The sequence below is a fragment of the Tachypleus tridentatus genome, chromosome 9, assembly GCF_004210375.1.
Source record: "Tachypleus tridentatus isolate NWPU-2018 chromosome 9, ASM421037v1, whole genome shotgun sequence".
Classification (NCBI taxonomy): domain Eukaryota; kingdom Metazoa; phylum Arthropoda; class Merostomata; order Xiphosura; family Limulidae; genus Tachypleus; species Tachypleus tridentatus.
The window spans coordinates 5,758,942-5,781,296 of NC_134833.1; the positions used below are offsets into that span (position 1 = coordinate 5,758,942).

General features: G+C 34.6%; 1 pseudogene across 1 annotated transcript in view; it reads left to right on the forward strand.

Annotated features, from left to right (window-relative positions):
• Positions 1-10,211: 10,211 nt before the first annotated feature.
• Positions 10,212-22,355, forward strand: part of LOC143226922 (uncharacterized) — a 32,155-nt pseudogene continuing 20,011 nt past the window's right edge. Inside the window, exons 1-4 of the transcript XR_013014813.1 lie at positions 10,212-10,619; positions 13,115-13,295; positions 13,781-13,829; positions 16,318-16,459. The product of XR_013014813.1 is annotated as an uncharacterized LOC143226922 (transcript). The remainder of the gene's footprint in view (positions 10,620-13,114; positions 13,296-13,780; positions 13,830-16,317; positions 16,460-22,355) is intronic.

A 22,355-nucleotide genomic window follows, 5' to 3' on the forward strand; every position in this document is an offset into this window, starting at 1 on the left:
CTTGTCAAGAGCCCTTCATTTTAGTATTAATTAATACACTGACAACCTTCCTTACTTGCCCTGATTCTGTCTATACAAATAACCAACATAAAATATCACTTACTATAGACATTTTAATATTGAAAATTATAAGAATTTACAAAACCTAGTTCTAGTTGTTTTTAGCTTAATTTAGAAGTTTCTTACCAAAGCCAAAAAGTTAACCATTGTAAGTACTGATAATGGTAATTTCATTACAAATCCTAGACTATGCTAAAAATACCAAAACTTTCAACATATTCATAAAAGTAGAAGCTTACTGAAATTTTGATTTGAAATTCATTTTCAGTCCCTCTTCTATATAAAAATTGGATATTTATTACTATTGAACTAGTTTGGGCTTTTTACTATAATTTATTTGAAGGATATAATTTAAAATATTAAGTATAGCTCTATTCAATACACAATACCTTGGACATTTGTGAATATTACTTAAAACTTTGCTCACAAACAGCATTATTTTAATGGCAAAAACATTAATCACACGTAACTATTTCAAAATCAGTTCATAAGATGGTGAAGAGATTTAGGTTCTTGTACAGAACTTCCCCTGTATATCAAATGTCAGAGACACATCCATTTGTAGTTTCGTTGATTACTCTAAATTTTTATTTATTTGATCCATAAACAAGAGTAACTATAATGACATTAAAGATATTCTAATTGACATTATGATCAGCAATTATCCTCGAGTTATTGACTAAACTACTACAAATGGATACATCTCTTAACACTTAATATGTTACTGTGAAAATTCTGTACAAGTACCATGACTTACATTACTTGAGTGAAATAAGAAAATATTTTATTTTCCCACAAACTCTCTAGCTTTCCTTGAAATTAAAATATCAGCTGATTTAAAGTTTAATGAATGTGAAATGTCCGTTTACTTTATAATTTTTACAATAAAGATTTTTATCTTTGAATTCCACACTAAATCATAATCATTAATATAAATCAAACTAAATCCGTAAACGTTGACCTAAGTTACAATAATACCAGACACCAAACGCGACTTATTAATCTGTAAGATAATTTAAATTTATTTAAAATCGCCATATTATGTTATCTGTAGAATTCCTATTGTTATAATATAAAACCTAACAAGTTACGATTTTTATGCTTAGGTCCATTAAAAGAGGACTTTATAAATAGAAGTTTAATTGCATTAGGCCTGTTATAGTAAAGTTTAAGGCTTAACTCATTATCCTCAACTGTATTTTATATACAGCTAATTTAGCACGAGTTCATTTTAACATTATTGGGCGTCAAGCAACAAATGTCATTAAAAACATACAAACAAAAATAATTACACTTACCGTATTTTATATATTGTATTTATAAATATGTATCTAATGTTTTCACCATATTATGAAACAAAACATCTCCACATAGATTTTAACACCCATACAAAACATCTCACTTTCTAACATTTTCGTCTAAGTAAACCTACGCCCTCTGTCACGTATTGGAATAAAAGTTACTAAGAAACAAAGCAAATATACATACATATATCACCGTGCGATGATACGTAAAATATCAATCACTTATAGTGAAAATAAATACCACACTATACAGTATGAAAAATTATTTTACAGCTTCTTAAAAAGTTTAGGCATATGCAAGTTTAAAAAGCTTTAGTTTCAAGTTATAATACTTAAGTTACATTTACTTTTGTTGAATTTGAACCTTAGTTTGTGTTTGATATTTTGTATATTATTCAAACTTTCCCTAAGCACAATATGTATAAAAACATATTGTAAAATTTACTGTTATATACATATATAATAAATTTATATATATTAGTACAGGGAAATGGTGGAAAAGATATTTATAAATTAGGCCTACTTTTTTTAGCCCTATCACGTAAGCATACTAGTTGAGAAAGAGGACACAGTCACAAACAAACAAACAGATACGTCAACTATTACAGTGTCAGTGAAAGATCGTGCACAAAATAACGTAAATAACAAAAAACAGAAAAATATAACGCAGGAAAGCTAGGTCACCACATAACTTAAGTATTGTTATAAACTGTATCATAATGATGCAGTTTAAATATTAAGTAAAGAGAACTGTAGATTTTAATTCTGGCATGAGCAACAGAAGAATCGATAACAGAACATTTAGAAACCACTATACGTATGGCAAAATGTGTTCTAGCAAATTTCGAGCTAGATTATAAATACGAGAATATTGTGAATAATGAGGAATTATTTCAAGACAAAAATTAACCAGTCAACTTGCTTATTTTACGTAAATTAAAGTCATTTAGAACGTAGGCCTACAGCAATTTACAAAGGTGTACAACTCACAAGTGTTGAAGTTTATAGAAATATTAAAGAAAGAAACAGTCATTCACTGTCATTATGTGGACTGGAGTTTGAATTATTTTTATTAAGTAATTTATTTAACCAACCAACAAAATAATTATTTTGCCAAAACTTATTTATTTTGTACAGAAATGGGCTTCCTTTGTTATACTCGATCTAACACCAACTCAACTTTTACTGCCAATCTAAAAATATATCAAGAAACATGGATGTAAGGTATCAGTAAGCTTCTGTAGTCATTTCATCTCTACTTAAGCTATCTGCTGCAGTCGCTAATAATGAAGGGAAAACAGCCATTCATCAGTACTCTACTGTCAACAGTAAGGGATTGACTGTTACACTTATAACCAACCTACAGCTTAAAGTATGGGGAATACTTGATAATGAGGTGGAAACAGCAGATAGCCAAAGTGACTTTGTTATAAAGTAAATAAACAAACAATATATATGTATAAGGAGATATGAGAAGAAGAAAAAAACTAACAGAAATAAGGTTTAAATTTCGCGCAAAGCTACACGAGGGCTATATGTGATAGCCGTCCCTAATTTAGCAGTGTAAGACTAGAGGGAAAGCAGCTAGTCATCACCACCCACTGCAAGCTCTTGGGCTATTCCTTTACCAACGAATAGTGGGATTGACCCTAACGTTATAACGCTCCCACGGCTGAAAGAGTGAGCATGTTTGGTGCGACAGGGATTCGAATCCGCGACCCTCAGATTACGAATCGAGTGTCTTAACCACCTGGTCATGCCGGGCTGAAATGAGTTGTAACAACTCTAGAAAAAATCAGATTAAAAAGCAGTTTCTTACTCATTATGGTCAAGGTTTTAAAATTTCTAAAGCCCTTTCATATTGACTTTACTTTATTTCATAAAGGAGATAAGGTAAATACAACAACACTTTACAACTCTTAAGTTATGTTCAATAGATACGCATCATCCTAAGTGAAATTGATTTCTTATAAGGTAATTGTGTTTAATTAATTAGATAAGCAGAGCGCTCCCCACCATTCTAAGTGAAATTGATTTCTTATGAGATAATTGTGTTTAATTAATTAGGATCTTTCAGTTGAATCTGTAGTGGGACTTCTTTCATCCAACTCGTATGTCTTATATCGTCTGCCAGAAAGCAGTCACACCACATCTTACTTGAGGAAAATTCTTTCTCGTATGTGCACATGACTACTGGCACCTTCTTATTCAGAATTTCATCCTTTGTGCTAAGACAGGCTGTCTTCCCTCCATCCAAATAGTGTAACCCTAAGCATGAAGATTTATAACACTAAAACCAGGTTTTGATACCCACAGTGAATAAAGCATATGTAGCTTTGCACTTAACAACAACCCAAACAAACAGTCTGACCTAGTGAATTAGAAGATTAAATATTTATTCAATGAAAATAAATACACAAAGAAGATATCTTACAACAACTTTAGTTTACGAAACTATAATAGTCATTCTTGTCTTTCATTAATATAGGATGTTGGTACACAATTTAAATATATCCAACCAGGAACAACTTACTCATCGTCATATCCAATCAGAAACAATTTACTACCATCTGTGAACTATTGTGATAAAATAATAGTATTTTTTTGCTTTACCTCCTTTGACGATATTTCTATTATGAACATGTTGTTTTTAAAATATGTGTATATTTCTACAGCCCCACAAAGAATCGTGGTTTGACCACTTCTATTTGTAGCTTACATCAGTGATTTACCAGAACATTGTACAGTCTTTTAAGAACTTATTGCTACATGGCACAAAAATAAAGAGAGAACTAACATCACAAATGATTCTGATGTAGCACAACAAAACTTGAATCAATTATAAATTTTGTCAGTAATATGGTAATTAAGAAGTTACTAAGATAAGTGTATAGAAGAAAGAATTCTGAATTCGAAGTACTAGTCCTTTGGTAACTCAGCGGTAGGCTTGAGGGCTTATGACACTAAAATCAAAATGTTTTATTATCCTAGGAAGGCACAGTGCAAATGGCCCATTATTTAGCTTTACACACAACAGAGTACACAAAGGAAAGTAGTAGAGAGAGAAAAAAAGAGACTGGTGTTATAATCGATAGTCTTCTTATTTATTGAAGAAATATATATGAACCAAGGTGAAGAAACCCGGCAGTATTACGGGTCTAGTAAGAAAATTATACACATGTCTAAATCAGAACAGCTATCTTCATGAAATTTGGTGTATCCACAACTGAAGTGTGCGAAAATAGTATCGAAACTCATATTATTCAAATGAAGAAGAACGACCTGTGTCCATAGGAGTTCTAACACTCGGGAAGACCTGAATGTGGTGTCACGTGACGGGGTCGTGGGTTGACCTGGGGGCAGACTGACTAGGTTGAATTAGGTTAGCCGTTGGAGTTTCGACTAGCACTACCCGCTGTTATGTGCAAAATTTATTTTTAAGTGAGGACGTCGTGGCGAATGGAACTCATAAGCACTAACTCAAGGATTTATAGTTTAAACAAAAGAGACCCGAACCTAAGACGTTGAATAAAACACTTTATTTATACTTTCAAACATTTAACACTCCATACATATATGCAGCATAACTTGCTAAGATTTATTATAGACAATTAGTTACTTCTATTATCATAGTGACTGATGTTAGGGAATAATAACATTAATAATAATTACAAAGAGCTTGGGTATGAAGACATCTTCCGTTAAGATTCTGACTGAGATAGTGAGCTGTTTAAATTATTTAGCTAATTAGCGCACTGGACTTATTTTCCAAGCCCTTTTACATTAGTAGAAGGGTGATTATTGGCTTAATAATCAGTGATGTCGAGAAAACCCACTTGTAGAGAAAAATATATATGTAAAAACGGCTCGTTTGGGTTGAGAAATGTTTTTACGTAAAGGAGCGAACAACGTTTCGACCTTCTTCGGTCATCGTCAAGTTCACAAAGAAAGGAAGAGGTAACTGACCGGAAGCTGACCACATGTTTGAAAGGGGTTGTGTAACTGAGTGTCGGAATGTAGCGGGTGTGCTTAGATATTTGAATATATAATTTTATATTATTTATTATATGATTTTTAATATAGGTATAAAGGTGTTTCTTTGTATTGGTTTATTTTGGGCTTCAGTTGTTGTATAAGTAAGGCTTCTTTAATTTTGTTTATGTTTGTTTCTTTATTTAGTGTTTGAGTGTTTTCTATGGTTATGTTGTGTTTATTTGACTTGCAGTGTTCGAAAATGTGTGGTGACTTTTTATGTTCTTTAAATCTGGTTTCCATTTTTCTACAAGTCATGACGTTGTTCGCTCCTCTACGTAAAAAGTGTTCTCAACCCAAACGAGCCGTTTTTACATACATATAATTATTGGCCTGCTCAAAGAAACAGCTGGTTTCCTGTTTACTATTGCTCTGAGTTTGTTTCGTGAAAAAACTCTTACCGACACACCATTAAAGGCCCCATGAATCAAGTGGGTACGTCATTCGACTCGTAATCTGAAGGTCGCGCCAAACATGCTCGCCCTTTCAGTCGTGGGAGCGTTATAATGTTCGGCCAATCCCACTATTCGTTGATAAAAGACTAGCTCAAGAGATGGCGGTTGGTGGTGATGACCAGATGCTTTCCTTCTGGTCTTACACTGCTAAATTAGGGAAGGCTAGCGCAGATAACCCTCGTGTAGCTTTGCGCAAAATAAAAAAACTTTTGTTTGTTTGTTTGTTTTAAAATTTCGCACAAAGCTACTCGAGGGGTATCTGTGCTACCGTCTAATTTAGCAGTGTAAGACTGGAAGGAAGGCAGCTAGTCATCATCACCCACCGCCAACTCTGGGCTACTCTTTACCAAGGAATAGTGGGATTGACGTCACTTCTAATGCCCCCACGGCTGGGAGGGCGAGCATGTTTGGCGCGACCGGGACCCTCAGATTACGAGACGTACGCCTAACACGCTTGGCCATGTCGGGCCAAATAAAAAAACAACAACAAAACACAACATTAAACTGTCAAACTTTCTTTACGAATTCCTACGTTCTCCAATTAATTACTAATCCTCTTTTTAACACGGGCTTGGTTGATTTAACCGACCACATGACTTCTTCTCTGTACATGTAAAGTGCTTTCTCCACCATCCGAGAACAATAGTCCCATTATACCGTTGTCTGGCTAATCGAGGTCTTCAGGCTCAATATCTAAGTTCGTATATCTCCTTAAAACTCGCTGACGTCTGCTTATTTAGTTCAACATTCGTGAGACATTTTCTCGATTTTAGTTTATAGCTTTGGTAACCTCCTATAACTGCAAGAGCGCCTATTTGTTCAATCTAAACACATAACTGAAGTCCCAAGGTGTGTTTCTCTAAGGTAATGTCCTAAGCAATGCTTCTGTATTTATTTGACCTTTGGTAGCGTCAGTTTTTCATCAGCAGATTAATTGTACTGTGACACGTTTCTCAGTGTTTGCTTAAAATATCATTGTTCTGTCTATAAACATTATTACTTAAAAATAAAGTTCGCTTATACTGCACTTTCAGATTACTTGCAGGCAACATATTTCTCGACGTGTTTCCTTCAAATTTTATTTTCTAAACATCATTACTTTGAACAAACATGTTTACTTATACAGCATCTTTTTCTGTTTATTGCTACAATTAATTATGTGTAGCATCCACATACTTAGCGATACCTGAATGGGGATAGTATTTGTACAAACTTGTAAATTCTTTGTCACAAGATTAGACAAACGTTTACACAATAAGGAAGTGAAATAAACTTTGGAATATATTTATAACAAAGCTACTATGCAGCTATCCCTGGTTTTGAGCTACTGATGGAAGACTACCACCGACCATCCATGCTAAGGAAAGTGATTGTTACTCCTATAAGGAACTCACAGTTTAAATTGCGGAGAGTTCTTTGTGGTATTGTAGGGATTCGAAACCTGTTCGCTAGCTTAAATATAGAGCTCTACCACAGAGCCATTATGCTCACTAGTTTGAAACAAACTATACGTCTATTCTTAGAAGTGGTATACAATAGTTTAATACTGAAGGCATTTATACTAAGGAATCGAATTCAGAGGATACCGCAGTCCTATTTCCTATTGAGGTGAACTCTAGTAAAGGGTTTTTGATTCCTACTATTTCCTTCTAAAACCTTTTCGGATAAAATGTGCCAGACGTTTGTCTAATAACGCTAAAAATTGGTTTCGATAGCCACAGTGGGCTAATGTAGTTTTATGTTTAATAACAAAAAACAAAAAAATCTACATAAATCGTTTTAAATATGTACTAACAATAAAAATATTATGTTGTTTAGATGTGGAGATGGAAAAAGATCAGAATTTGGAAAACATTCAGGATGAAAGGAAAGCATTCAGAATGAAAGGAAAATCTATATTACCCTTTCCTGCATTTAACCACCCACAGGGTGGATGTATAAATAAGTTAGGTGGTAGAATGCAGGACTTCCTCTCATAGCAAAGGCTTTCTAGTTTCTTATCTTTTCCATCCATGCATCCCAACAATTCTAGATTAAACAATTTTATTCCTACGTCCTGGACCTTTTTAAAATGATTATCATCATTAGTAGCGCCAACAATTGCGAGCTCATCTAAGTCCATGGCAATTGCTTGCTTCAGTTCTCCGGGTACAGAAATGTCCCCAATTTCAGACACATCTTCAATCTTACTTACACAGTCGTCCAGCAGGGGAAAGTTTGCGAAGTTATCATTCTCTGTTCGTCGTTTCCATAACGGTAGTTTTTTTTGAAAAGCCTTCAGGTTTTCTTCTGCTTCGATGATATTGACTCTATCGCCCTGCATCTGTTGATTGAGATGATTGAGAGCATTGAAGATATCGGCCATGTACATCAAAATGAGAATAAACTCAGATTTTTTGAAGCAATCTGCATGACAATGTTGGTGCTCTTACAAAAATAGGGCTAATTCCACGCATGGCATAAACATGATTCAGCACCTTTCCCCGGGATAACCACCGAACGTTAGAATGGTACAGAAGTACCTTGAATTCAGAGCCCATTTCATTACACAGCTCTTTGAAGATGCGATGCTTCAGGGCACTATTTCGCACAAAGTTCACACATTCCACTACAATTTTTCATACTTCTGCCAGTTTTGAAGGCAAGGTTTTTGTTGCCAATGCATGCCTGTGTAGAACAAAGTGCGTTACAATGATGTGTGGTGCATCGGCTTTCGCCAGCGCACCAAAACCAGAGTTTCGTCCCAGCATGACTGGAGCTCCATCTGAACAAACTGTAGAAACCATATCCCACGAAAGATCGTTGTCTTTGAAGAAGTCATCCACAAGTTTCTTTACGTCGTCTGCCTTAGTTGTTGTTGTAAGAGGCTTACAAAATAAAAAATCTTCTTTTATCTCGTCATTCTTCACATAGCGCACCAATACAACAAGCTGGCTTAGATTGGAAACGTCGGTGGTCTCGTCGAATTGAAGGGCCCGGCATGGCCAAGCGCGTAAGGCGTGTGACTCGTAATCCGAGGGTCGCGGGTTCGCGCCCGCGTCGCGCTAAACATGCTCGCCCTCCCAGCCGTGGGGGTGTATAATGTGACGGTCAATCCCACTATTCGTTGGTAAAAGAGTAGCCCAAGAGTTGGCGGTGGGTGGTGATGACTAGCTGCCTTCCCTCTAGTCTTACACTGCTAAATTAGGGACGGCTAGCACAGATAGCCCTCGAGTAGCTTTGTGCGAAATTCCAAAAAACAAACAAACAAACGAATTGAAGGCGGAATTTTGTTGGGCTTGAAATTAGTTCTGCAACTACTTGAGTCAAGATGTCATCGCTCATGTCATCTATTCTGCTGCTGATGGTGTCATTTGAAAGAGGACTTTGGGATAACTTATTTTGAGCAGCTTTTCTCAGCATGACATTCGCCATCTTCAACGCAGCTGGTTTTACGAGTGCTTCATCAATGGTGTGTGGTTTGCCCTGCTTTGTGATCAAGTACGCAACTTTTATTTGATGCTGTGAGGATCGGTTTGTCTATGGGTACAAAGCCGAGAACAAGTAAAGTAGCCTTTTCATCGAACCTGGCTCTCTTTACCTTGAATTCAGCAAGCGTTGTGTTTTGTATTTCCCATCTCCATCCAGCTTTAGGGAGTGTTCTCTTAGATTTGCCGGTACTAGACTAGAATTGCTCAACTTGGCATTGCAAATCATGTATTGAGGACGCTGACTCCCATTATGTTCCGTCATACACGTGAATTCATATTGTACGTATTCGTCCGACCACTTTCCGTTTTTGCTCGACATAGTTAGTATGAAGGGATTGAAAGATTAGGGAAAAAATCACAAATGACGCACGATTACTACAGTCACAAGTCGACTGCTAAGCGCACGAAGTTCTCTGCAGCAAAGATATTAAGGCCAAGTAATGTGACGTCATTAGCTGCAGATAATGATGGCCAAGTGGAGCATGACGTCACGAATCATACGAGTGGGGTGAACGGAACGGACACCACACACTATGTGTGTCTTGACCTCCGCCGAACCCCTGGGGCTCAATTGAACCCAGGTTAAGAACCACTGATCTTAGGGGTTCGTTAGGTTATAGTTAAGCTCAAAGCCGGATAATCATTTATACTTCTCTACTATGTCTATATAATTCATACAGTATTTTCTACATATACCTACACATTTTATGTTACAGAATGTTTTTATAAATATTTCGTTTGGAATATATTAAAAATGATTGAAAGGAGTGACGTGACTTGTACATTAGTAATTTGTACATAAAATTTGATTTTAAATTCTTCTTTTCAAAGTGTCAAAGTTCTGCCAGTAGGGAACGCATATACATATAAGTCAGCTGAGTCAATAGACTGAACTCGTTCGTAGCTTTAGTACGATTGGGTTGAGTATCGCCATAGTTGTTGTCCAGCTGTTATTTTAAAATATTGTTTTTATTTGTATCTTTGGTAGTGATTTCACCTGCAGTGTAATCCAGAAATTAAATAACAAATAAGCTATTATGTTATTGCGAAATGTAGTTGTTATAGTAGTTAAATTTCGAAAGTGTACTCACTGACGCTATATTAACACTTTACTGTTAGGTACCATGAACAGTGATTAATGTTTCTGATAGTAATACTGATAGTGTTTAAATACGGTAAATCATTTAAATGAGAAAATACAATACTGTAAACTGTGTAACTAGGTTCAATTGTGAATAGACTACTTTATGTACCTGCGTATTTTCCTTGGGCAATATATTTTCGTCTATTTGACGCTGGTAAGTAATACTAAAAGTAAGAGGTTAACGGTTAAACACCGAAATAGGACTACAGAATATTGTTGGTGATAACAATTATTAAAATATAAGGTAATATTTGTTGCAGTTAAACTTTAATGATATTAAACTAGCTTAGAATTATCTGCAGTAAAGGTATTTAATTGTACTAATAATGTCTCAAGTTAGCCTAGAAATTTTGTTATACCACTGTCATGTATCATAGGTTAGTAACAATTCTGTAATTTCTTGTATATCACAAGTATCATTTTATATATATATTAATATATTATTATTGTATATTTATAAAAGGAATAAATGCAAATTAACCACAAGAATAAAAGAAAAAGATAGAATGTCATCCGAGTCTTTGATTTATTAAATTTGCAGACAGTTAACAAAGATGAACATAGAAAACATTAAATTTAATTATGTTCCACTGTTATAATTATATTGATATTGAAGACAAAAATTTAAACCAACTGAAAATAATGACTGAACAAATGCCTAGAAGTTTACTAATGACTGTTAATGCATCTGTCATTGGATGGGTTCACTTGGATTATTTGAAAATAAGTCCATTCCTTATAACTATAGTAATTTATTTTGTCAATAATGTTCCTACGGGCTGCATTTGTTTTTGACTTAACTTGTAGGTTTAAGTTCACAAATTAACTTTCAAAATAAATTGTATGTGCACTGGGTTGCTTCACTCCTGTCAAAACTTTTCTGGTAGTTCACCTTCCTTCTGTTTCATTTCCTGACAACAGAATAAAGGATGCCTACTGCTTTTACCTGCTGATTTACAGTCAGACTAAAGGATGCCTACTGCTGTCACCTGTTGAATGAGTCATTATCTCGCTAACCTTCCTATCGGGGTTAAATATGTACTTAGAATAAAACTGGAAAGTTCATTAGCATCAGTGCAGCTATTTAAACATGCTCTTCGTACACATCTACTTGTGAAGATTAGAACTGGTATAACCACACTGTTAAAAATGTTTATACTCATAATTTAGCATCCAAGAGTTTTTCACTCCCAGTTCTGAAAATGCCATTAACATGGCTAACATACATTAAGTTGTAGGATCCATCAATGTGATTTGAGTTTTGCTCAGAATATTAAAGAACTTGTTAGAGAAGCATGATTTCAGTGTCATCAGAGATATTGACAGTGATCAGAATTTTATTATCTTTACTTAAAACTGTGTGTTTAGTAACTGAGTTTTGTATTTCTGATTTCAGAAAGACTGATATTCAAAACCAAGTAGCTTGATTAAATAAACACACAAAACAACAACAACTGGGATTTAGCTTGTATCGTTATTTCAGGTTTAATGATTTTTATGGAATCCCTCCATGATTTTTTTTTTTTGTTGTTGAAGAAAATATTGGACCTTTTTAAGAAATCATCATGAGAATCTAATTGTTGATTGATAATTGACTGTGTTTACTAAAGGTAATGAAATACCTACACTGTTTAATATGTAAAGTTTAGTTCTTAAATAATATAATTTATGAAAGGAAATCATATTGTAAATCTGATAGGATGTTCAAGATGAGAAGAGGCTACAAAATTACTTGTTGGAAGGGTTAGCTAACATTTTAGAGACCTTAATAAATAGGAGAAATTCCTGCTGATTCGAAAATGACAAATGTGATACCTATTTTCAAAAAATATCTTTTGGAGCTTATGATACAGATTTTGCTCATATCAATGTTTCCTGTTTTTGAAGAGACTGAAGTGTATTTAAGGTTCTGATACAATATTTGTCTAAATGAGGGCACCTCTGTTGTACATCTGTATGTTTGAAAGGTTTTTGGAAGTTATGATTCTGATGGGTTTTGTATTTTAACATTGATAAATGTAAGGTGAGGCATTTATGTTATGGAATGAGAGATTAAGAGCTTTGAACTGTTGTTTTTTTTTCAAAACAGTAATTAGAGATGACCTTGTTCAAGTGTTTAAAAATCTAACTTCTGATGGAAAGTTGAGGATGAAGGAGAAAAGCGTGGCATCAGGGCTGAAGTTCATGTTGGATATTAGGACAAATTATTTCCCTTGTTATATCCTTAAGTTATGGAAGGTTTGATGACTTGTTACAATATATATTTGAATTGCTTAAGCTTTCATTAGATAATTTTATTTATGTGAAGGGTAATTTTTGACTTGGGCTGGTTTCTTTGATGGGCTAAATGGATATTTGATGTCTGATCTTTCCTTTAGCTTTCAAATAAATGACCAGTACAAAGTCTGAGAGGGCCTACATAAATGTGTGATATCAAACATTATGATTCCAGTACATACTAATGTAAACAGCAAGTTTGTGTTTTGCACTAAGTAATTAAAGTAATACTTGTTTTAGTTCATTGAACTTAACTTATGTACACATTACACTCAATCACTGATGGCTTTCAGTTGCGTATACCCACAGAAGTCTTCATCGTTTGTAAACTTACATTTTGAACGACAGGTTTTATTGTATTGTCTATTACAGCTGAGTTTTGAAAATCCCTTGGATTGAACATGGGAGAGAAAAAAGGACTACGAGGACTGCAGGCCTGGTGTCGAAAGCTGACTGAAGGGTACAGAGATGTAGATGTCAGAGATTTGAGTTCCTCATTCAGAGATGGTCTTGCCTTTTGTGCTATTATTCATCACTTTCGACCAGACCTCATGTACGTATTTACAATAAGTACTTGACGTTTGACTGATATTAAATTGTATACACGTTTTAGACTGTATTGCTGCCATAAATAGATAAGTTCTGTGAAATCAGTTCTGAACTAGACAGTTCCTTACTGTAAGGCTTTCTATACTTGTTAGTATATGTTACTACCAGCAGTTGAATGTGTCTTTTTCTGTATTTCACGTGGTTGTCTTTGACAGAAACTGACATATTAGATATTTATTAATGTAGTTACAATAACATAATGTTATCTGCAATATATAAATTTGTACATAGACAAATTTTAGAAAATGTTAAGAGTTGAACTATGAATTATTAAGTAATATCTCTGTAGGTACTTTCAACAACAAGCTATCTTACTTGTGAAAATTAATACCTCATCAGTGACTATAACTTAAACCAGTGGATCTGTAGATTCTGCTTGGTGATCATGGGGATATTGTTTCACTAAATAAATTTTTCTTGTTCATTTAGAGATTATGATTCACTCTTCAAGGAAAACATTCTTGAAAACAATAGTCTGGTAAGTGATATAGAAACTAACTTACAACATTGTAATATAGTTTTTAACTGTGACATGCAGTACACCATCACTTGTTAGTTATAAGGTAAATAGAAAATGTGGACATATAAATAAACAACATTGTAATATAGTTTTTAACTGTGACATGTAGTACACCATCACTTGTTAGTTATCAGGTAAATAGAAAATGTGGACATATAAATAAACAACATTGTAATATAGTTTTTAACTGTGACATGCAGTACACCATCACTTGTTAGTTATAAGGTAAATAGAAAATGTGGACATATAAATAAACAACATTGTAATATAGTTTTAACTGTGACATGCAGTACACCATCACTTGTTAGTTATAAGGTAAATAGAAAATGTGGACATATAAATAAACAACATTGTAATATAGTTTTAACTGTGACATGCAGTACACCATCACTTGTTAGTTATAAGGTAAATAGAAAATGTGGACATATAAATAAACAACATTGTAATATAGTTTTAACTGTGACATGTAGTACACCATCACTTGTTAGTTATAAGGTAAATAGAAAATGTGGACATATAAATAAACAACATTGTAATATAGTTTTTAACTGTGACATGTAGTACACCATCACTTGTTAGTTATAAGGTAAATAGAAAATGTGGACATATAAATAAACAACATTGTAATATAGTTTTAACTGTGACATGTAGTACACCATCACTTGTTAGTTATAAGGTAAATAGAAAATGTGGACATATAAATAAACAACATTGTAATATAGTTTTAACTGTGACATGTAGTACACCATCACTTGTTAGTTATAAGGTAAATAGAAAATGTGGACATATAAATAAACAACATTGTAATATAGTTTTTAACTGTGACATGTAGTACACCATCACTTGTTAGTTATAAGGTAAATAGAAAATGTGGACATATAAATAAACAACATTGTAATATAGTTTTTAACTGTGACATGTAGTACACCATCACTTGTTAGTTATAAGGTAAATAGAAAATGTGGACATATAAATAAACAACATTGTAATATAGTTTTTAACTGTGACATGTAGTACACCATCACTTGTTAGTTATAAGGTAAATAGAAAATGTGGACATATAAATAAACAACATTGTAATATAGTTTTAACTGTGACATGTAGTACACCATCACTTGTTAGTTATAAGGTAAATAGAAAATGTGGACATATAAATAAACAACATTGTAATATAGTTTTTAACTGTGACATGTAGTACACCATCACTTGTTAGTTATAAGGTACATAGAAAATGTGGACATATAAATAAACAACATTGTAATATAGTTTTTAACTGTGACATGTAGTACACCATCACTTGTTAGTTATAAGGTAAATAGAAAATGTGGACATATAAATAAACAACATTGTAATATAGTTTTAACTGTGACATGTAGTACACCATCACTTGTTAGTTATAAGGTAAATAGAAAATGTGGACATATAAATAAACAACATTGTAATATAGTTTTTAACTGTGACATGTAGTACACCATCACTTGTTAGTTATAAGGTAAATAGAAAATGTGGACATATAAATAAACAACATTGTAATATAGTTTTTAACTGTGACATGTAGTACACCATCACTTGTTAGTTATAAGGTAAATAGAAAATGTGGACATATAAATAATTTAGGACAGCCCATGATGATGAGAAACCCACTTGAAGTAAAAAATGTATCTCAGGATGGCTGGTATTAGTATTGACACTTTAACCAAAATTAAGCAGAGAACAACATTTTGACCTTATGTCATCTTCAGGTTAATGAAGAGTTTGTAACTGACCGTTGCTGGGCACATATTTTAGGGAAGAGAATTTAAATGGGTATAAGATTGTAGGGGGCATTGTAGTTGGATATTAGGATATTAATTTGTATAGTTATAAAGGTGTATCTTTATTTTGCTTCAATTTTGGTTTTAGTTGTTGTATAAGTAGGGCTTCTTTGATCTTACGTTTGTTTATATTTGTTTCCCTACTTAACATCTGGTTGTTTTCTATGGTTATGTTGTGTTTATTTGATTTGCAGTGTTCAAATTTTGTGTTCTTTGAATATAGTTTCCATTTTCTACTTGTTTCTCCGATATAGAAGTCATGGCAGTTCTTGCATTGTATTTTATAAATTATGTTGGTGTTGTGTTTGTCAGTGTAGTTTTTATATAGTATGGACTTCAGTTTTGTACCTGGTTTTTGAATACATTTGCTGTTTACTGGAATGTTGTGTTTTGTTGAGTTTTTTCCAAATGCTGGTTATTTGTTTTTTATTATTTTTGGTTAGTGTTAATACCCACACCAGGCATCTTGTGATACAACATAGGATAGTATTTGTTCTCCAACATGGAATGTGTATCTTCTGTGTGAAGTGTGAAGTTGTAAATGATTCAGGAAAGAGTACATTCCCAACGTGTATTGTGTGTATTTATACTGTATATTGAACTCTAGTTGAACCTGAACATTTGATATTCAGGCCTTCAGAGTTGCAGAGAAACAGCTGGGCATTCCTGCTCTGTTGGATGCTGAAGATATGGTCATGGATAAGCAACCAGACAAACTGAGCGTTGCAACCTACCTGTCTCAGTTTTACCAGTACTTTGAAGGTGGCCAGCAACGTAAGTTGTGTTTTCTTTCCTTAGATGAACTGAGACTGTCCAACCACAAGTAACATGCTATGTAGTATACACTGTGCAGTGTTAAACATATTTGTGAAAAGTATACAATTAACTTATAATAGTTGTTTTTAGTGCTGTAATCATGCTTTGAAAAGTTCTAGAGGTCTCATGAACTGTAATAAAATAAGATGTCAAACATTGCTACAAGTGTAAATTAAAATGGGGAAAAATATTGGTGTTATACATGAAGGATATCAAGTGTTATGCCAAACAAATTTTCTCTCCAGAAGAGCAACAGTGCTCCATTAGGTGGCATTTTGTATCATTCTGATTAATAACTGTAGTGTTGAGTCAACAAAGATATAGGTTTGTTACTTAATTTGTGTAAAATTGTGAATTGAAACGTTTATCAAATATGGAAAGTGGACAACCAAAATTGTCCACTGTATTGGCTTTGACAATCTACACTGTCTTTAGAAAGTGATTAAACTGTATGCTGTCTATGGAAATTAACTAGGTAAACTATGATCTGTGTCAGGTAAAATATTTACTGTATGTGGAAACTGTGTGTTGTCTATGAAAATTAACTAAGTAAACTATGATCTGTCTGTGTTAGGTAAAATATTTACTGTATGTGGAAACTGTGTTATCTATGGAAATTAACTAAGTAAACTATGATCTGTCTGTGTTAGGTAAAATATTTACTGTATGTGGAAACTGTGTGTTGTCTATGGAAATTAACTAAGTAAACTATGATCTGTCTGTGTTAGGTAAAATATTTACTGTATGTGGAAACTGTGTGTTGTCTATGGAAATTAACTAAGTAAACTATGATTTGTCTGTGTTAGGTAAAATATTTACTGTATGTGGAAACTGTGTTATCTATGGAAATTAACTAAGTAAACTATGATCTGTCTGTGTTAGGTAAAATATTTACTGTATGTGGAAACTGTGTTATCTATGGAAATTAACTAAGTAAACTATGATCTGTCTGTGTTAGGTAAAATATTTACTGTATGTGGAAACTGTGTGTTGTCTATGGAAATTAACTAAGTAAACTATGATCTGTCTGTGTTAGGTAAAATATTTACTGTATGTGGAAACTGTGTTATCTATGGAAATTAACTAAGTAAACTATGATCTGTCTGTGTTAGGTAAAATATTTACTGTATGTGGAAACTGTGTTATCTATGGAAATTAACTAAGTAAACTATGATCTGTCTGTGTTAGGTAAAATATTTACTGTATGTGGAAACTGTGTGTTGTCTATGGAAATTAACTAAGTAAACTATGATCTGTCTGTGTTAGGTAAAATATTTACTGTATGTGGAAACTGTGTGTTGTCTATGAAAATTAACTAAGTAAACTATGATCTGTCTGTGTTAGGTAAAATATTTACTGTATGTGGAAACTGTGTTATCTATGGAAATTAACTAAGTAAACTATGATCTGTCTGTGTTAGGTAAAATATTTACTGTATGTGGAAACTGTGTGTTGTCTATGAAAATTAACTAAGTAAACTATGATCTGTCTGTGTTAGGTAAAATATTTACAGTATGTGGAAACTGTGTGTTGTCTATGAAAATTAATTAAGTAAACTATGATCTGTCTGTTGTTGTCTACGAAAATTCTAATGTGGAACTTATTTCTTGTCACTATTTTCATCCAGTGCTGTGTTTTGTATGAAAACTTTTTTTCTTTATGCATGCCACAAGTTGTAGTATATTCCAACATGTCTCTTGGGGTGCATGTGACTTTCCTTGCACTCCTATACTGAACCTTCATATTCCAACATGTCTCTTGGGGTGCATGTGACTTTCCTTGCACTCCTATACTGAACCTTCACTTTTTGTTTGATAGCTTTCAATTAGAAACATTTTCTTTTGTACTCAGTGCTTTCCATGTGACACGTACTTCAGTGTTTGCTGAAAATGTTTTTTTTCACTTTATATTTTTTTCACAGTTTATTATGGTTCCCATATCTCTGAACTTCATCATTTTGTGCATAATTTTTTAGTTCTGAATTCCAAAATCAATGTTACCACTTCAGGGGTCACACTAAGGACTGTTGTTGTATTTCACACCTCAGGTGTGGACAGTCTCATGGTGGATTTCCTGATTTTTGTACTTCTGGAGAATGAATGGTACATAGGTCAACTTTTGTCCCCTGACATCACTCAGGTTCTTCACAAAATTATTCAGAATGATGATATTTTGATAGTCTTTCCCTCCCTCCAAAGTTTGCTGTTCTTTTCTGATTTCATCTTGAGGATTCATCAAAGTCTAACTTAGCCTCCATGGAACTTGTGTTGGGTTTGTGAGGTTTTGTCAGTTTCCCTATCTCTTACTCCTTTTGTTACATGAACATTTTTCTTGACTGCTTTTGATAATTCCTCCCTCTTGTGATGTTTGGGTTCATGTGGATCACTTTCTTTAGCAGTTAAGTGAAGGGATCAACATGCTGTGACCCCTGAGGACATGATCAGTATGCCATTTCTTACCAATGGGTGGACTATTTGTTTTTAGTTAAATAGTTGTTAGGTTCTTTGCATGCCATCTCCTGAACCTGATGCAAGTCTCGTGCATGCCCAATGTTTTTGTCTTCATCTGACCCTAACTACCCTTCTCATGTATCATTTTTCACACATCTGTTCTCGGAGGCTCTCCATCGGAAATTTTGCTGATATTCTTCACCTTCTCTCCTCCACGTTAGCTCATATTTTGTCCTTGGTGATGGTATTACCTGCATAATTTCTTTGTTGTTAGTATCTTAGGGACTCAGGTTTGGCTTGAGTCAGTTTACTCTTCAGTTGTCTCAGGACTGACATCTTGCTGCTTTTCTGATACTTTGTGTCTACAACATGTTCCCTGACAATTTCGAGCCATGGGTAACATTAGCCTGCCAGCAAGTCTACTCTTTCAACTTTTGTAGAACTTTTAACTCACTCAGAGCCTTACATGCGACCCATTCATTTCCCAACCTTCATACTTGCAACCCTAACTCATTCGTTCAAATCCAAGTTTTCCTTTCATCTATTTCATTACTTTCATACTACCTGTTGCTAACAGTAGTGGTAACTACCCTGCAAGTTAGAACTCAGCTGTTGGAGTTTCTTCCTTGCTGGTTTCTTTTCATCGAAGATCAATGGGTGATACAAGTTCTTTCAGAGGGATTAGTTATCCATTTTATTCCCAACCTCCTGTTTCCTTTTTCTACTCCTCAAGATTTCATGACATGACAGTATCTGTTAGAGGCAGTTTGAGATTTACAGGGAGCTATCAAACCAGTTCATCACCCCTTGGGAGCTATCAGACCAGTTCACCACCCCTTTGGAGTTGTTTATTCTAGTCTTTATGTGGTCTCCAAACAAAATCAAGCTGCTTCATCACACTTCCTAAGTTCACTATGGAGTCTTTTCTCACCCTAAGATGACCATCCCAGTGCTGTGGATGATAAAAATGGATGTCTCTAATGTTTACCTCCACACCCTGATTGCACTTCAGTCTTAATCATGTCTGTGGCTTGTCCATCTTGAGGTAGTTTACCAATTTCAGGCATTTCCCTTAAGACTTGCTTCAGCTCCATATGTTTTCATTACATCATTCAGGCCTCTGCTCATCATATTTATGCACTGTAGATGCAATTTCATTATTACATGGAGAACTGGTTCATTCTAGCTTATTCCAAAAATGTTGGACAATGCCATTGGCAATGGTGACACTATCCAACTTAATTTTGTTCTTCAAAATTTTTATTGGTCATTAGCCTTTTAATTCTATGTAAATTTTTACCTGGTTTAGGAACTTTATTTGGATTTTATCTTGATTTATTTTTACCTTGTATATTTTACTTTATTTTAACCATTTTTTTTTGCATAGTCTCATTGCTTTACACCAATCAACTCATTCTGAGTAGGAATCAACCACTCACGCTTACCAACTCCTATCTATGGCAGCTCAAGTGGACTGATTGGTCAAATTGGAGAAGTCATCCCACCTAATATCTAGTACATTTGGGGGTATTCTTTGACATCAGTATCACTTGCTCTCTGCCATCTCTTACATCTGCATTGTATGGAACTTTTAAGTTCCCAGTGCCCTCTCAGCTAAGTCATTTACTGTTCATGAGGTTTTATTGTTGTTCGGTATGTGGTCCTCTCATTGGTCCCTCTTAGTTATACCTGTATGAGATTCAGTGAACACTCCACAAACAATGAAACCTTGCATAGGATCTACTTTATACTGCTATTTCCTTCCTCTTTCCCTGCAAGATGATTTGCAATGATGGCTGGACAAAGTCCACATGTCAGTGAGCTGCACTTTCCTCCCTTGAATTGAGGTATATGTTTGTTCATGGATGCATACCTTCAAGGATGGAAGATTGTATGAATCACCAGGAAGCTTCAGGCTGTTGGTCTACACATGAAACTGTTTTTCATTTCAATGTTCTTAAACTTCTTGTGGTTTAGTGGGCATTACATTAGTTCCTTTCTCTAATCTGTTGCTGTCTGGTGACATTCTTCTCTTCGTTTGAGCTGATTGTTTCTATGACTATAATTGCCCTTTACACTGGTGAAACTCAAACTGGCAGTACATCAGTTGGACCTGATGATGTATACTATGAGATGCTGTGCCATGTATCTCCTGCTCCTCTTGTTATTCTTCTGATTGTTTTTAACTGGACCTGTCTGGAGACTGTTTTTCCTGATGCCTGGCACCAAGCTATTGTCCTACCTTTCTCTAAGTCTGGGAAGGATCCCAAGATTCCTTCAAACTACCATCCAGTTGCTTTGACGAGGTGTCTCTGTAAGACCTTAGAGAGGATGGTTAATGCTCATTTTGTTTGATTCAAGGAACCAAACTGTTGTCGGAACCCACACTGCTTCACCATGGACCACCTGATTCGACTTGAAACATCAATCAGAGAAGCCTTTCTCAAATGACATCTTGTATTAATACTCTTTGACATTGAGAAGGCTTATGATACAACATGGAGGTATGGCATTTTGCAAGACCTCCAGATATATATGGGTTACGTGGCCATTTGTCCATTTTTATTAAAATGTTTTAATGTACAGGAGATTCCAAGTTCGTGTGAGTTCGACACTTTCCCGTTCTTTTCTAAAGGAACTTGGAGTCCCTCAGGGCTGTGTTGAGTGTTGCATGTTTCAGTATAAAGATTAATGCCATCATTGAATAATTCACTCTTACTATTGCAAACAGGCTATATGTTGACAACTTTCACATCTCCTGTCAGTTGTCAAACATGAGGTATATTGAGCAGCAGCTACAGACTGGCCTCAACCATTTACTGAAGTGGACCACAGCAAATGGCTTTAATTTCTCTCAAACTGTTTTCATTCACTTTTGCTGCCAATGGGGTATTCACCCTGGACCTGAACTCTATTGGTGAAGTTGTGCTACCTGTGGTCCTAAAGGCAAAGTTTTTGGGGCTTGTCTTTGACTGTAAGCTGACCTTTCTACCACACATCAAGCAACTACAAGTCAAATGTACAAGAGCACTGAACATCCTCTGTGTCTTCTGTTACACCACTTGGGGAATGGATTGATGTTCTATGTTAAAGATATATCGTACTCTTATTCAATCGAAACTAGACTGTGGGTCACTGATCTATGACTCTGCCAGGACCTTGGCTTTGAAGATGCTGGACCCCATTCATCATCAAGGACTTTGACTCTGAAACAGAGCTTTCTGCATTTCCCCAGTCCAGAGCTTATACACAGTTTCTCATGAATCTTCTCTACACCTCCAATATTTGCAACTGTCTTTACTGTATGCTTTGAAACATCAATCTTTACCACAGCATCCCACCTGGGGTTGTGTTTTTCATCCTCAGTGGGCCATACTTTTACAGAACAGATGATCTGCCATTGT